Genomic DNA, 18442 nt, shown 5'->3' with positions numbered 1-18442 from the left:
AGTCAGCGCTTGGACGAAGTACAATAACCTTCATTTTGAGTTTCGTAAAATTCATAAAGTGTACTGGCATTGCCAAGTACAAGACCTCTGTGTCCTTTTGGGGTCTCGAGTTCCACTGATGAGGCAGCCATGCACCCCAACACAGACACGTCTACTGGATTCTTTAGATGGAAACTTGCCATTTTCTGTGAGTCGACCAACAACGATCACTTGCAACGTGGCTAGCCGCGGTCCGGACGCTACCTACGCCAGAAGATCACACGCTGACGGATGAAAAGGGAGACTCTGCGATGGTGCCCAAAACCAGCAGTGGAAAAAGGACTCCAATGGTTGAACGGGATATGACGGGGGGAGGGCCACACCTCCGTAAGCTGAGTGCGGTCATCACTCACAAATGAAGAGGAGTAACAGCTTATTTATTTACTTAGCTTATTTGTTTCACCTCCAGACATTTCAACATCATTACATGGGTCAGAGATCAGAGGTACAGGGCCCTGAGGACAAGCGAGGAAAGGGAAAAATAGCAGGAAATGCACAAAAGAAAAAGTCTAGCCAGTTCTGAAAAAGTAAACTACTGTGTCTCTGGCAAAGCGTTTCTCCTTGACCAGATTTTAGTCAGGCGCTCTGAGCCCTTTTCTCAACTAGGCCTTGACCTTGGCTCCAGTCCTTAGCAAGAAACCTCTTACATCAAGAATGGGGAACCCTCTTACACTGTTGGTGGGAATGCAAGCTGGTGCAGCCACTCTGGAAGTATGGAGGTTCCTCGAAAAGTTGAAAATAGAGCTACCCTACAACCCAGCAACTTCACTACGGGGTGTTTACCCCAAAGATGCAAACGTAGCGATCCGAAGGAGCACCTGTACTCTGTTGTTTACAGCAGCAGTGTCCGCAATAGCCAGACTATGGAAAGAGCCCAGATGTCCATCAGGAGATGAATAGATAAAAAAGATGTGGTATATGTGTACAATGGAATATTATGAAGCCATCAAAAAAATGAAATCTTGCCATTTGCAATGACATGGATGGAACTAGAGGGTATTATGCTAAGCAAAATAAGTCAATCAGAGAAAGAAAATAATCATATGATCTCACTCACATGTGGAATTTGAGAAACAAAACAGAGGAAGAGAGGGAAAAATAAAACAAGATGAAATCAGAGAGGGAGACAAACCATAAGAGACTCTTAATCATAGGAAACAAACAGGGTTGGTGGAAGGAGGGAGGTGGAGGGATGGGGTAACTGGATGATGGACATTAAGGAGGGCACATGATATAATGAGCACTGGGTGTTATATAAGACTGATGAATCACTGAACTCTACCTCTGAAGCTAATAATACATTATACGTTAATTAATTGCATTTAAATTTAATTAATTAATTAATTAAAAACCTTCTACATCAGCTTAGCAAGAATCCCCTTACTCCTGATGTCTCCCATTAGTAGTCCTGCACCCACTGACACCCTCACTCTGCCTGCTGGCTGTAAATCCTCAGCTATCTTTGCTGTATTTGGACTTTAGCCCAATCTCTCCGCTACTGCAATACTCTTGACACCTATTACAATAGCCCTGAATAAAGCCTTCCTACTGTTTTGACAAGTGTCAGAATAATTTTTTCTTTAGCACTACTTTCAAAATCACCAAATCCTCAGTGCTTTTACCTCTTACCAAAATTCAGGGCAATGGTTTTTCAACCAAAGTAACAAAACACACTATCTTAATGAGTTGTGAAATGGGAGACAAATTATAGAGTGACAAGCAAATATGATTTCCTCATACGATTTCCCAAGCAGCCGTGTAATCAACAAGCTCCCTGGTCTCCCTGCACCTGACTGCCTACCTGTCCCTTACATAAGACCCCACGGGGCTTAATAAACCACCCCCCTTTGGGTTTAAATTGAGCAATCTCACCATAGCCTCGGAACCCCAAAGCACTGCACCCATGGAGACTAACAATAGCATGTGCCTCGGGTCCTCTCTCCCTCTCTGTTGGCACTCTACCTTAACCTCCCCATGTGGCTCCCCGAGGCATGCCATGTACTTCCTCTAGCAACTGTGAGTAATAAACTCATCTATTTCAATTTCTCTTACAGTCTGTTGTTGACTCACAGCTCACCATCCAGCACCCTGCTTTGCTAACAAATGTTAAATTAACAAAGTCATAACAGCCATATACGATGAGGCCACAGCTAACCACTGCCCAGGCACATCATACTCAATGGTGAAAAGCTGAAAGATTTTCCTCTAAGGCCAGGAATAAGACACTCCTAACCACTTCTATTCAATGTGATCCTGGAAGTCCTAGCACAGCAATTAGGCAAGAAAAAGAAATAAGAGGCATCCAAATCAGAAAAGAAGAAGTAAAATTGTCTTTGTTTTAAGATGACATGGTATTAAATAGAGAAAACCTCAAAGATTCAACCCAAAAACTGTTGGAACTAATAAATGAATTCAGCAAAGTTACAGGATACAAAATCAGTTATGTTTCTATACACTAAGAACTACCAAAAAAGAGAAGCTAAGAAAACAATCCCATTTATAATAGCATCTAAAAGAATAAAATGCTTAGAAATAAATAAAACCAAGGAGGTGAAAGAACTGTACTGTGAAAACTATAACACATTGATGAAAGCAAATGAAGGAGACACAAAATAAATGGAAAGACATTCCAGGTTCATGGACTGAAAGAATTAATATTGTTAAAATATCCATACTACCCAAGGTGATCTACAGATTCAGTGCAATCCCTTTCAAAATTTCAAAGGCGTTTTTCACGGAAATAGAAAAAAAATCCTAAAATTCTGATGGAACCACAAAAGACCTCAAATAACTAAGCAATCTTGAGATACAGCAAAGCTGGAGGTAACACACTTCCGATTTCAAACTATGTTAGAAAGCTGTAGTCACCAAAACAGTTTGGTATTAGCATAAAAACAGACACATAGGGGTGCCTGGGTGGCGCAGTTAAGCATCTGACTATTGGTTTCAGTCCGGGTTGTGATCTCCCAGTCATGGGATTGGGCCCCGAGTAGGGCTCCCTGCTCAGCATGGTGTCTGCTTGGAGTTTCTCTCTCCCTCCCCCTCTGCCCCTCCCACCAAGATCTATCTCTCTCTCTCCCTAACAAATTTTTTTAAAAAACAGACACATAGACCAATGGAATAGAGCAGAGAATCCAGAAATAAATTCGTACATATATGTCAATTAATTTTTGACAGAAAAGCCAAGAAAGTGCAATGGGGAAAACATTGTCTCTTTAATAAACGGTATTGGGAAAGCTGTACATTCACATACAAAAGACTGAAATTGGCCTCTATCTCAGGCCATATTAAAAAATCAACTCAAAATGGATTAAAGATTTGAACATATGATCTGAAATCATAAAACTCCTAGAAGAAAACCTAGAGAATAACTTCCCTGACATCACTCCTAACAATGATTTCTTTAGATTTGATACCAAAAGCAAAGGCAACAAATGCAAAAATAAACAAGAGGGAGTTTTCAAACTAAAAATCTCCAGCATGGCCAAAGAAACCAGCAACAAAATGAAAAGGCAAGCTATGGAATGGAAGAAAATATCTGGAAACCGCATATGTGGTAAGCGGTTAGTATCCAAAATATACCAGGAACTCAAACATCTCAATAGCAAAAAACAAATAACCCAATTAAAAAATGGGTAAAGGACCTGAACAGACATTTTTCAGAAGACGTGTCAATGGCCAACAGGTATATGAAAAAGTATTTGGCATCTCTCGTCATTCCAGAAAATGCAGATCCAAACGGCCATGAGATAGCACCTCACATCTGGTTGGATATCTGTCATCAAAAGGATAAAGAAATAAATGCTGGTGAGGGTATACAAGAAGGAAAGACTGTGCGCACTGTTGGTGGGAATGTAAACTGGTACAGCCTCTAGGAAAAAGGGTATGATGTTTCCTCAAAAACACGAGAACAGAGCTACCACATGGTTCAGCAATCCCGCTTCTGGGTATATAGCCAAAAGAAATGAAATCACTATCTGAAAGAGAGGTCTCTACTTCCGTGTTCATTACGTTATTCACAATAGCCAAGTGTCTGCTGGCAGACGAATGGATTAAAAAAAAGTGGCACATATATGTAATATATATGTACACACACACACACACACACACACACACACACACTGGAATATTACGCAGCCTTTAAAAAGAAAGAAATGCTGCCAAATGTGACATGGATAAGCACAGAGGACATTATGCAGAGTGAAATAAGTCAGAGAAAAACAAATAAGGCATGGTATCACTTATTTGTAGAATCTAAAAAAAAAAAAAGTTGAACTCATAGAAAGAGTAGAATGATAATTACCAAGGGCTAGGGGGTGGGGAAAAGAGAGACAGGCTGGTAAAAGGTACAAATTTTCAGTTATAAGATGAATAAAGTCTGAGGACCTAATATATAACATGGTGACTTGTATAACTACAATGTGCTGAGATAATAGAACTTAAGTTCTCACCAAAAAAGGTAAATGTGTGAGATGATAGCTGTGTTCATTAACTCGATGGTGGGAATGCTTTCACAGTGTGTACCCATGTCAAATCATTGCATTGCCCAATTTAAATATATTACAATTTATCTGTCAATTATACTTCAGTAAAGATGGGGGTGTGAGGGATGACAGAAAATAACAAGTGTTTATAAGGATATGTAAAAATCAGAACGTTTTGCACTCTTAATGGGAATGTAAAATGGTACAGACACTATGGAAAAACGTATAGATGTTCCTAAAAAAAATTCAAACTATAACTACCTTAGGATCCAGCAACCCCAATTCTGGATTTCTGAATATATCAAAAAGAACAGAAAGAAGGATCTCAAAGAGATACTTGGACGCTTGTGTTCTTAGTAACACTCTTCACCACACCCACGAGGAGGAAACGACCCGAATGTCCACCAGTGAATGAACAGACTAAATGTGGTATATACGTACCACAGAACACTATCAAACTTAAAAAAGAAAGAAATTCTGTCACATGGTTCGACATGGGGGAACCTTGAGGACATTATACTCAATGAAATAAGCCAATCACAGAAGCACAAAGACCCGTATAATTCCTCATACAGGAGGTATCTAAAGTCGTCAAATTCACAAAAACAAGAAGTAGAATAATGGCTGCCAAGGGCGGAGGGAGGGGGAGCTCGGGAGTTGTTTCCTAGATATAGATGGAAAATTCCAGAAACCTCTTGCACAATGTGAATAAACTTAACATTACTGAACTATGCACTTAAAACATGGTTAATGTGGTAGATTTTATGCTACGTGTTTTTTTTAGATTTAAATAAATTTTTAATTAAAAAAATCTTAAACAGTACCTGAAATCAATCTATTGCTATGAATTCCTGGCTGCGAAATATAATTCAAGCACTAAATTTCAGCGATTTTGTGAAAGCACTCAGGTCAGATATGATCACTCAATTCTTTAATGCCACTCGCTCTGCCTCTCCCCATCTCCACCACTTAACCCTCTCTCTGGCCCCCAAATCTACTGTCTACCAGGGGCGCCTAACTACAGGGGCTACTTGAACCCATGAAATCATACATGTAATAATATATTATGCAATTTCTTCTGGTGAGACAATCCATAAAAATCGTCAAATGACTGCAGGGAAATGACAGATTCAAAAAACAAAAACAATAACAACAAATAATTCATGCAAAGTCCTACAGTTCAGTTCCCAGATGGGAACAGAGCTGGGAGGCGGACGCAAGCCTGCCTTAGCCCAAACCCCAAACACTGGTTCACCCCAGCAGCAAAGCAGAGGCATTCAGCCTTGGGGTACGATACCAAGGACGTGAGAAGAGAACACCAAGCACAGATCATAAGCGCTCACAAGATTGTTGGTAAGACTAGGTGACGATGTTGGTAAAGGGCCTGGGACAGTGGGGGTGTACGGGTGCCCCCTCTCCATTCTTCCCCAGAAGACTCCAGCCTGATACCTTAGTGGGAATTAGTTTAAATTGCCGCCCTCTTCCGGAGTGTCTGCATTTTAAGTAAAAGAGAATTTCAGCACCTACTCAGTTGGAAGAGAATTTGGTTTTCAGGGCTCTGTTCAGATCCTTAGGTCATAGGAGGAGGCCCTTTTCAACTCTCCCTACTCAAAAAACACAGCCAAACTCAGCACTCCTGTCCCCCCCAGAGCTGCTTCCCCAGGTTTTGCAGGGGGAAGGAATTCCTTGCTCTGTGTCCTGGGGAACAATAGCACAGACTGGCACTGGTCTCAGGGCTAACTAATGCCTCTTAATCAGCTCCTTGCTGGGGTGACGCCTGGGCCTGCATCTGCTCCAAGGTCTGCTTCGGCCAACCCGCTTGGGGAGTGTCATTTAAAATCTGTCCATCTTGGAAGACAGTATCTTGTCACATGACAGCTGAGCCCGGAGAGGCAGGATGCTGCAGACAGAAGTGTCCTTTCTAATGACACATGCAGAGCAGCGGGAAGCACTTGCCAGGGAAGAGGCCACGGGAGTGAGCAGTGACTAACACAGCAGCCCGGAGACCACGCCGCACCGCCGAGGCTCAGCCTCCCAGGGGCAGTTAGGGGGAGAGCGGCGGACGAACAGTTTAATTGCGTGACTCAGACCTTGTTTCCCAGTGGTTTAGTCTATAATTTGTCCAAACTTCTGTTACAAAGGGAAAGTCATTCTGCATTCAGGAAGCACGATCGATCCTGGCTAATCTGGTCTATAAGGGGCAACTGAAACAGACAGTCAGGTTGCCGTGGTAACGTCCCTGTTTTATTTATAGCAGCAAGTTCAAGGTATGGGATGTGAGAGGCAGCGCATCTCATTGCTGTGATTTCCAAGCTGTGCTGGGAGGAGTGGGAGGCGGGGGAAAGATTCTCAAACTGTGAGATCGGGCAGGGGTTCTGCCTTCCTCCTCCATTACACCTACAGCAGCCTTGCTTTCGGCTCCTGCATTTTAGAATTCTGCAGCTTAAAAAAAAAGAAAAGAAAAGAAAGGAAAGAAGCCCAGAGAACTGTCGTGAGGAGCTCTGCACCAGGAATTACAGGACTAGGTCGCAGTCCCTTACTACCCCAAACAGGCAGAGCCTGACCGCCATGGCTTTTCCTGGCCCTCACGGCCAGTCCTGTTGCTCTCATGCAGACCCATGCAGAGGCTCGTGCACCCCTGCTAACCTCTGTTCTAGGCTCTTCTGAGCACTGCGCTTGACTCCCAGGTCTGCCTCGAGGCCTGGTTGCTGCTTGCACCGCAGCACTTGGCCTCCTCCAGTAGCAGGACACGTGTGCACACCCCAGGACCCTGGAAGGTCAGGCTCACTCATTTTTGCACAGACCCTGGGGTAAACCTTCTCCTGCCATCTCTGTTTAGGAAGGAGAATCCTGAGACTGCAGGATGAGCTGTTATAAGATCTGCTTCCTTTCAACTGCTTATCCACGTGATCGGGATGTCCTTGATAGCAGAGAAGAGGAAGAAGAGAAGGGGGGTGGCGGGCAGAGGGAAGGAAAAACCTCAGCAGCTAAGGCTGATAAAAGAAAAGCCGTAGCTGTCATTCACAGCCTCCTGTACCTGGACTCTGATTTGACACAGGCTACACTCCGGCCTGTGGAATAGGGATGACAGTCTGGGTTCGTCCCTTTGTTGTCTCTCTCTCTCTGCATCCTATCTGCCATTTTGGCCTCGGGGAAGGTGGAGGTGAATGTCACCAAAGGAAGGAGGAGAACATGACTTGAGAGGGCTCTGCCAGACAGGAAGAAGGGGAAAGACTGCCCTACATGCCACCTTTGGGGAGCGGGGAAGGAAAGGAAGGAAGGAGGAGGCAAGGATTATACACGTGGACTCCTCTGTGACAAAACCCAGAGGGAAATGGGTGGTTTTAGATGGGTTGAAGGTCTGGGGGCCCCTGGGTGGCTCAGTAGGTTGAGTGTCCAACATTTGATTTCAGCTTAGGTCATGATCTCAGGGTCGTGGGATCGAGCCCCATGTTGGGTTGTGTGCTGAGGATAGAACCTGCTTGAGATTGTCTCTCTCTCCCTCTGTCCCTCCCCACCCTACTTGCTCACACACTCTCTCTCTCAAAAAAAAAAAAAATAATAATAATAATAATAATAACAACAACAACAGATGGGTTGAAGTTCTGGCCAAAAGCAGAGAGGGGGCTTTGTGTCCTACTGCCTGCCTAAAACTCACTGGTAAGAGGCCACCAGGTTCCAAGATAGCTAGAGTGGGTGTAGCAGAGACAAAGGGGAGGGATGAGTAGATGAGTAAACAGGCTGAGTTTGTCTCCAGAGAACCTTCAACAACCAATGCCTGTCTGATGTATCAGGGAAGGGACCCAGATGTTCCTCGTGCATGGAGGCAGCTGGTGGTAGTTGGTAACCTTGAGAGCAGAGACTGGGATGGAAGAGAGGATTAAGACTATAGCCAGGGCCCTAGAAGAGTTCACTTCTTGAGTCAGAAATTGGCCCTAGAATGATCCATGGTGCTAAGCAAGAGTCAAAGCAGGAATGCAAGTCAACCAAGAAGAATCATCCAAGTTCACCAGCCACAGATTTCAGCAGCAGCCAGTCCAGTCACCTCAAAGCAGAGACCAGTGAGGATCCAAGGACCCCAAGTCTAAGGATCACTCTACCCCTAGACCCAGGTACTCCCTGGGAGGAAGGGAAGAGGAAAGGAGTCGGGGAAAAGCAACTTCGAGAGCTTTGCGAGTACTTGGAATTGATTAAATTGTCCAAACAAAAAAGACCATTTTAAAGTGGAGAGACCCCACAACGTTTAACTGCCAATTGTGTGTCTCCCCCATCACCACGCCTCCCCCTACCAGTGTGCACTGGTAACTGTTCCACAACCATCTATCCAGGGAAGGAAGGAACCCTGATCTGTGGTGTTTGCCAGTTTCTATGGTGTAAATATCTTACCATGACCAATTCCAAGCCGCCAATATAATGTTACCAAATGTGGAGTTGGGAAGAGATGTGCAATAGTAAATCATCCTACAGTATTTCTACCACAGAGAGACAGTAGATGGAAATAACTCCAAGAGCCTAGATAATGGCGAAGGCAGTAAAATAATTAGGAAGTGATGTTTTGTATATTTATTCTTTATGTCAATATTATTTAATTGTAAGTTTATATAAGTTATATAATTTTATATTAATTTCTAATAATAACTGGGTTTAACAACTGGCTCACAAGGTTTAGGGAAATGTAACAATTAGCTTAGCTCTGATAAGCTGGTTTGAACCAACTCCAGCACATCCTTGCCCCCACCCTACCCCTATTGCCCACTCACACTGCAGGGTGGAATTCAGGAGGAAACCCTCTATTTCAATGATAAAAAGGTGGGGGGGATAACGCAAAGCTATAGGTTCTTTCCAAATATAAAGAGATGCTGTATTAATTTTTGACCTACAATGCATGACCCTGAGTTTGGCCTGATTTTCGTCCCAAGCATCTTAGTGACGTCTCTTTTAGTTTTAACTTAGACCTGGGCAATCAACCTCTGCCCCAGACCCTACACTTTGGAAACCCCTGCTCTGGCCCTGCCTCATCTTTGCCTCTCCTCACTGGATAAGAAGTTGGGGGGGGGGGGAGGGGAGTGCCCACAAGAACCTCAGGCCTCCCCTTCTAACCCACCCGCCACGTATGCAGGATTCCCTTCCCCAGTGGCCATGAGCCTGCTTCCAGAATTCTGCAGACCTCCTCCTGGATCTGTCCTCCCAAGGGCAAACTGCAATGTTACTCATGTGCTCACCCATAGGCCTAAGGGGTGACCAAGAGTAGGCTCTTTGTGGCAGTAATAGAGGTTGGATGTTCAAGCTGAGATGTCCTCAGCTCCGTGCTCCATGCCCCTCATCGTGCTAGATGGAACTAGGGATGGCATGAGAATGAGGTCTCTGTGTGCACTCTTGGCCTGGTCCCCATGGGCAGTAATGGACTCCATGCTCTAATCCCCAGCTCCACAGAACGCTTCTTTCTTTCTTCTTGTCCCTCTCATAGCTACCAGGCCAGCTCCACAAATATCACAGAAGGAGTCTCGGCCAAAAGCTGAACTTGATCATTTCTTTGGTGTGAGAGCCTAATCAGAACCTTAGCAGAGTTAACATGACTGCCCTTGAAGAACAGACAATGACAAGTCTTCCCAATGCTATGACAAGCTATCTAAACTAGGTCTGCAACTCTCATAAGCCTGAAAAATCTTCCCTAATGATTCCAGGTCCTCCAGCAGGGTGAGAAATTGAAAACTCTATTCAGTTCAAAGAGCATTTGCTGAGTACCTATTATGGGCAAGGCACCTCTATTGGTGCTTTAAGCTTAATCATGTGAGAAAGACATTAGGCTCTGTCATCAGGGAATGTATCATATAATGCAGTAAAGGAGGTAGGGCTGATGAAATTGCACATTAAAAAAAAAAACTGTAACAGCAGGTAAAATTTTGTCAGTATGATAGCAGGTTAAAAAGTACATGAGAAATTGCCAAAAACTGGAAGCAACCAAGTTGTCCTTCAGTGGATGAATGGATAAACAGTGATATGTCCATAAAATGGAATATTATTCAACAATAAAAATAAATGAGCTATCAAGCTGCAAAAAAAAAAAAAAAAGGAAGAACCTTGAATGCATACTGATAAGGGCAAGAAGCCGATTTGAAAAGGCTACATACTATATGATTCCAACCATAGAATATTCTAGACAAGGCAAAACTATAGAGAAAATAAAAGATGAGTGGTTGCCAGGGTTTCAGAGGGAGGAGGATGCAAAGGTGGAGCACAGTGAATTTTTAGAGCCGTGAAGCTGTTCTGTACGATACCGTAGTGGTGGGTACCTGACATGATGTGTTTACCAAACCCAAAGAACTGTACGATATAGAAGGTAAAGCTTCATGCTAACTATGGACTTCGGTTAGTAATAATGCATCAATATTGGTTCAATAATTATAACAAACATACCACGGTAATGCAAGATGTTAGTAAAAAGGGAAACAGAAAAATAGCAAGTGTTGGCAGGGATCTGGAGAAGTTAGAGCCCTTGGGCCCTTCTGATTGGAATGCAGAATGGTGCAGCCACTATGGAAAACAGTGTAGAGGTCCTTCAAAAAATCAAATGTGGGACTACCGCAGGATGGAGCGATCCTAATTCTGAGAATATGCCTGAAAGAAGTGAAAACAAAGACGTGGACAGATATTTATACACCCACGTTCATGCAGCATTATCACAATAGTCAAAAGGTGGGATGAAGCCAAATGTTCATCAATGTATGAATAAACAAAATGTGATATATATGTGTAATGGAATATTATTCAGCCTTAAAAAGAATGGAATTTCTTTTTTCTTGCTCGTGCTCTTTCTCTCACTCTTGCTCTATCAAATAAATAAAATCTTTAAAAAGTAAAAAAGAACGTGAGCACGTGTACAGAAAGAACAAAGGGAAGACGGTTGGGGGATAAATCAACTAGTCTGACTGCAGTGTACGGGGATGTAGGTGAACAAAGAGAAAAATATTTGGAAACATAAGTACATTAATTAAGTAAACAATAATTATTTTAAAACTTGCTACATGCCAGGCCCATCACAGCTGGCGGGGCTGGAACGTGACAGCCCTTGTCCCCACAGAGCTCTCATTCTAGCAACTAGTCTGTAGAGGTCTGGGCTGCCAGGGGAGCTGCCATTTCCATGTAATCTAAGTGCAGCAGGGTTAGCAATTATTTTACTGTAACATAAATTATGAAGTGTCCTGGCCCTCGAAGACCCTGACCTCCAGAGACATCTCCTTCTGCCTCTTTTTTTTTTTTAAGACTTTATCTATTTATTTGAGAGAGAGAGAGCTAGCAGGAGCAGAGGGGAAAGGGAGAAGCAGGGTCCCCACTCAGTGGGGAGCCCAACATGGGGCTCGATCCCAGGACCCCGGGATCATGACCTGAGCCGAAGGCAGATGCTTAATTGACCGAGCCACCCAGGCGCCCCTTCTGCCTCTCTTTAAAACTTAGTATGAAAGTGAGTCTCATATGTTGATGGGAGGCAAGGTGTTTCCCCACTCCTCAGAAATGTGAGGGGCAAATTAGATAGGCTGGATTGAAAACTAACATGCCTTGTCTCATGTCTGAGACAGCTCTCTAGGGGGGAATGACACCCCCGCACATACAACTCTCACACAAATCAGGATTTGGTCAGAAAAACAGGGACGACTCAAGGTATTTCAAGGAAGGGATTTAATTCAGGGAGCTGGAGGCTTGCAGAATGGTCGATCAGGCAGAGGAAGCGAAAGACAGGGAAAGATGTCATCAGCTTGCAAGAAGCCTGGAACTAAGGGATGTTCAGAAAGCTACCACTGAGGGTCTCGGCTTCCTACAACATCCACAGAGACGATAAGCAGAAGTTGCAGCAAAAAATCACGTCTGCCGCCTCTGGGGGCTCCAGGTTTCCCTGCTGTTTCCCACGAGCAGTAACACTCTCACTTCTTACAGGCAGAAAATCCACCGAGAACTCTGGTACCCAGGGAGGATGAGGAATATAGTTCCCAGGCTGCCAGCCTCTACAATACAGAGAAAGCACAAGTGCAACTAGGGATGAATGCTGGTTGCCAAAAACTGTCCCCTGTTGTGGGTTGACCTGGGACTCTCAAAATATGTTCAAGTCCTAAGCCCTGGAGCCTGCAAAGGTGACTTTATTTGCAAGCAGGGCTTTGGCGGATATAGTCAAGTGAAAGTGAGTTCATACCCAGTTAGAGTGGGTCCTAATCCAATGAATAGTGCCCTTATAAGAAGAAGGAAATTCAGACATGGACAGGGCAGAAGGCCAAGGGAAGACAGGCGCAGAGAGCACATTGCACGGGCACGCTGAGCAGGGCCAAGAGCTGCTGGCGGACCCCGGAGGAGGCAAGCAAGGGTCCCTCCCTAGAGCCTTCAGGGGGAACGTGACCCTGCTGACACCATAGATGCAGACTTCTAGCTGCCAGAACTGTGAGACAGTACATTCCTGCTATGTTAAACTGTTTGTCGAAATCTGTTACAGCAGTCCTAGGAAACTGACACACCACCCCGCCCCTCATTCATACACACACACACACACCACATTATGTACAGCCCATTGCCTTTATGAGCTGCTGTGACAGACAGAAATGTGCTGGGGGGCAAAGGCTGGGAGTCTGAAGACTAGGAGATGAACAACTATACTGTTTCGGATGGGGTTCCCCTACAGTTAGAAACAGCTATCGCTGGGATGTCTGAGTGGCTCAGTTGGTTAAGTGTCCACCTTCAGCTCAGGTCATGATCCCAGGGTCCTGGGATCAAGTCCCACATCGGGCTCCTTGCTCAGCGGGGAGTCTGCTTCTCCTTCTGCCTGCCACTCTCCCTGCTTATGTTTTCTCTCTCTCTCTCTGACAAATAAATAAACAAAATCTTGGATGGATGGATGGATGGATGGATGGATGGATGGATGGAAAGAAAAAGAAGGAAGGAAGGAAGGAAGAAAAAGAAACAACTATCACGGAAAGAAGCAGGAAGAGAATGACCGTGCTCCAAAGCCGTAGCCCACGCTGGACGGGAGTACCTGAAAGATAATCTTGATTTCCAGATACGGAAAGTCTGCGACTTTCTTACCCTTGACAACTGCTGAAGGAGCTATGTATTTCTGACATAAACTGGCACACAGGGTAATTTTCATCAATTTATTTGGCATACAGCTATGCTGATTTTAAAGCAGGTAGAAAACCCATTTCAAAAAGAGAAGGGCTGTCTTCCAAAAGCATAGCTAGTCACCAAACGCATGATGTTCTCGGATCAAAGTAGCTTTAGAAAAAAACGAAACAAAACAAAAAACAAAGTAGCTTTCGAAACAAACAAAAAACGAAACAAAACAAAAAACAAAGACTAGCCTGCCTCTGTTTTTCCGTCTTCCCCTCAAGCCACAGATCCATGAATCCTTTCGGCCCGCTCCTCGGACAACCCCTGCCCAGGCCACTGTAGCCTGTTAGTTGCTTCCAGGTTCACCCTTTCTTAGACAAGTTTCCCAGAATTATACAGAAAAATCCTGGGAGTCAGCAGGTTGGCAGAAGGAGGGGAGAGGGTCTGTTGGGCTGTGTCATGTCGGTAGAGGAAGAAATAAGAGGACGTCACCAACCTACAAATACCAGGAGAGTTTAAACCGTAGTTCTTAAAATAAAAAAATAAAAAATAATAAAAAATCATCATTTTCCTGGACTGGTATCAAAGAGACTGTTCTCTCCACATTTCCCTGGGCACTAATCCTCCCAGAGAGTAAGTCTCAGAAATAACAAAATACAGAGAAGTAGCAAATAGAATCCTAGTCTTGGGAAGTCTGGATTGAGCACTCACTCTTTTTTGCTGTTGTTTGGTTATCAGGGTGACTAAGAAATAGAAATGAACTTTGCATATTTTGCCTCGTCTGAAAGCAAAGTTGCCTGGAGGCAAGAGACTGAAGGTCTTGACCCCTGGGAAAACTTCCCAGCTGACTGTGATATGTGCTACATAATTCTAGTGGTTTCTTCTTTGTCTCTAGTAACAGAGAAGCTTGCGCGTTTGCAGGACCACCTCCTAATTCACAAGGTTCGTCATGTTCAGAGCTGTTCCCAGGGGCAGGAAAGCCTTACTGCGTTTTCCAATTACACAAAATTTCATGTCAAAAGACTGTCAGAGGTGGGATTTCTAGTGGCAGACTCTTCCTAGTAAAACCTGGCAAGGCTTACCATTCTGACCTGCCTTGGAGGGCTGGCAGGAAAAAGCAGCCCACCGGTGAGCTCCCTGACACTGACATGCTCTGCCCGAAGCTACACTCTCATATAGCATGGCTCCGGGGCTCACCTTTACGTGACATTGATCCAGGTTTAAGTCTGGAGTCTCCTCTTTGACACCAGCCCAGGAGAACGCAGACGGAGTACCCAGGCAGTGAGTGCACGTTGGCAGGTTTAACCCAGAGGTGATTGCTTCTTCCTCATCAGAATTCATTACCATCAACAGGGTAGGTCTTCTCATTAATAACCATGACAGTGGCCAGCCCTCCTCATTTATCAACGTATTGCTCATCCAAAAATGTCAAGTGATCTAACATGATTAGGTAGCTGCATGCAAGTGTCTTTTATCTCGGTCCCCTTCTGGACAATTTAAAAGACAACCTGGCTTTGCCTTTCATAAAGCTGAATAATCACTAGTCTTTACCGGACTGTGGAATTAGAGGATGGCCCAGAGCAGGTCACCCCAAAATCTACAGCAATGGCACACTGAGTATTTTGAATTGAAGCTACTTGAGAAACAGGCAGTACAAGAATACTCAGACCCTCCCCTGTCCCCCTGAAAGGAGGAAATTAATCTCCCATATGAAAAATACTTGCCCTGTGCTAAGATGTGAGAAGACAGCCTTACCACCAGATTCCGGGGCATGAAAGTCAAGAAGGCTGTACAGACAAACCTGGTTACTTTTCTGCAATCTACTACCAGAGCCTAAATTCTGCTTAGAGTCCCTTAGTAATTACATCTCCCAAATACCTGTTTTCTTGATCCTCTCGATGCCTTACAAATTTATTGTCTCTTTGTCCAAAATGTATAAAACCTGCTTGGTCATTTCTTTGGGTCTCAATTTCATCACTGGACCTCTGTGCACATATAATAAAACTTGGTGTTTTTTAATCCTGTTAATCTGTCCCATATCGATTTAATTCCTAAACCCACCCCTTCAGAATCCTAGAGCTCAAAATAATCTCACGATGTTTCGCTGTCTCCCTTCCAGGAAGAAATACATGCAAGCCATTTAGGAGAGCAGTTGTTTCCAATCCATAGCCACAACTATGGAGAATATGCAACAGGAAAAAAAAAAAGCAGATATATATATCTCACTAAAGGAATAGTGTCTCGCTGTATTGAGTACTATACATGTGTATTGTAACTACGCTATGAGGTATTATCACCATTCCCAGTTCATTAAAGTGTAAATCACGGCTGAGAGAGATTAAATAACTCATCTAAACCAGCAGCAGAGGTGAGATTCAAGCACGGGCATCACTATTGTCCCAGAGGGTCCTTTACTTATGTGCTTTGTTTTGGTTTTTAGAAATGGAAGGGGAGATAGAAAGGAGGGAGGGAGATGAAATATTTTTTTAATTTAAAAAAAATTTTTTTTAAGCTACAATAAACAGGGCAGCAACAAGGAATTGCCCAGATCCCACATCTGCCTAGTCCTCCTGGGTCCTAGCCCCCGGGGAGGAGTTGAGGCCTTGGGCCAGCTGGAACTACAAGCCAGGCTCACTCAGGACTATTTATAGCGCTGGGCTGTTGGGCAGATCTCCTCCAAAGTGGGTATTTCCAGCTCTTTCCAATTCAAAACAGCTCTTGACAGCCCGGGGCAATAACTGTGCGTTTAAGTGCTTTTATATATCAATATCCTGGGTCTCACCAGATGCATAGATTAAAACAATATTAGTCATCCTGGTTCACTGCTTGAGTACAATAAATTAGGAGTAGCCATACATTTTTCTCCTTCGCATTGTACGAGAAAGAGCTTCTGCAGGCACTGATTTTTTTTCTATCCCTTGGAAAGAGAAAATCTAACCGTAAGAATGGCTTCAACTGTACTTGTTTTAAGGGTCTTCTAAGATTCCTCTTCCCCCTCCCTAAGAATTCCAAGATTACAGGGTGTCCCCTCGCCAGCGTAGCCGGTGTCATGAATTATGGATACACCATCCACCATGAGGCCCACCAGTCCCCGGTACTGAAGAGCCCTGACAAAATGCTGCAGCCAGCTGAAACTGTTTTCCAAAGACTCAGACAAAACAGCTCCGGCTGCCAAAGCCAGCCCCCGGTAAGGAGTGTGTCTTTATTTGGTGAGAAAGTACGAGTTTGGTAGTACAGCCTTGGATTATCACCAAAAATGAATTAGGAAATGGAGGTGGAGAGCGAAAGGGATCAAGAATGGGAGGCCCTGGGGCGCCTGGGTGGCACAGCGGTTAAGCGTCTGCCTTCAGCTCAGGGCGTGATCCCGGCGTTGTGGGATCAAGCCCCACATCAGGCTCCTCCGCTATGAGCCTGCTTCTTCCTCTCCTACTCCCCCTGCTTGTGTTCCCTCTCTCACTGGCTGTCTCTATCCCTGTCAAATAAATAAATAAAATCTTAAAAAAAAAAAAAAAAAAGAATGGGAGGCCCTTAAATGCTATTCTTGGGGTTTATCTTGTACTAGGATGAATTTGGGGGTGGGGGAAGAATGCCAGTTGCCCTCAATTTTTCCCTTCTGGCTACATGAAATAAAAATCTGTATTAATACAAGCTGTGATGGGTAACTAGTCAACCAAATGACACCAAAATGAATTTTTTCATAGTAAGTATTGTATTGAAAGAAAGCTTTTCAAAAGAGTAGCACAGAATCTCACAGGACTTTACATAGTTCTTCATTATAAGACAGCACCACAAGGTTGGGCTACACGATATACTTGCTATTTTCTCTGTTTTTCTAGAACTTCCAAGTAAACTTGAGATCCAGGACCTGAGAGCAGAAGTTAGCTGAGTCATGGAGCCCTCAGATTTCCTTCATGTTTCCCTTATATCTTGTTTGTTGTTTTTTTTTTTCCAATTACAAAACTGACATGTTCAGTGTAGAAAATTTGGAAAAGATAGGAAGTATAAAGAAAAGAATGACCCATAATCCCACGCTAGAGGTAACCACTGTTAACACTGGATGTCCCTCTTGTCTTTTTCTTTCTTTCTTTTTTTTTTTTTAAGATTTTATTTATTTATTTGACAGAGAGAGAGACAGGCAGCAGAGAGAGGGAACACAAGCAGGGGGAGTGGGAGAGGAAGAAGCAGGCTCCTAGTGGAGGAGCCCGATGTGGGGCTCGATCCCAGGACCCTGGGATCATGACCTGAGCCGAAGGCAGACGCTTAACGACTGAGCCACCCTGGCGCCCCCTCTTGTCTTTTTCTTTACACACACACACACACACACACACACACACACATGCAGGCACGCCTGATTTTATTGCACTTTGCTTTGTTGCACTTCGCAGACACCGTTTGGTGCAAAGTGAAGGTTTGTGGCAACGCTGTGGAGAGCGAGCCTCTCAGCACCATTTTTCCAACAGCATGTGCTCACTTCATGTCTCTGTATCACACTGTGGTAATTCTTGGAATATTTCTAATGCTGATTTTATTTCTAACACTGATCTGTGATCAGTGATTATAACTCCCTGAAAGCTTAGATGATGATTAATATTTTTTAGAAATCAAGTATTTTTAATTAATTTAATTAAGGTATGTACACTGGATTTTTTTAGCCACAATGCTATTACACACTTAACAAACTACAAGAGAGTATAAACATAACTTTTATTATGCATTAGGAAACCAAAAAATTCAGGGACTCACTTTATTGCAATATTCACTTTATTATGTGGTCTGGAACCAAACCCTCAGAATCTGTGTGGTATGCCTTTACATGTGCACATTTTTTT

This window comes from Ursus arctos, unplaced genomic scaffold (assembly GCF_023065955.2).
Source record: "Ursus arctos isolate Adak ecotype North America unplaced genomic scaffold, UrsArc2.0 scaffold_5, whole genome shotgun sequence".
In the NCBI taxonomy this organism is placed as follows: Eukaryota; Metazoa; Chordata; class Mammalia; order Carnivora; family Ursidae; genus Ursus; species Ursus arctos.
This window is presented reverse-complemented; position numbering follows the sequence as displayed.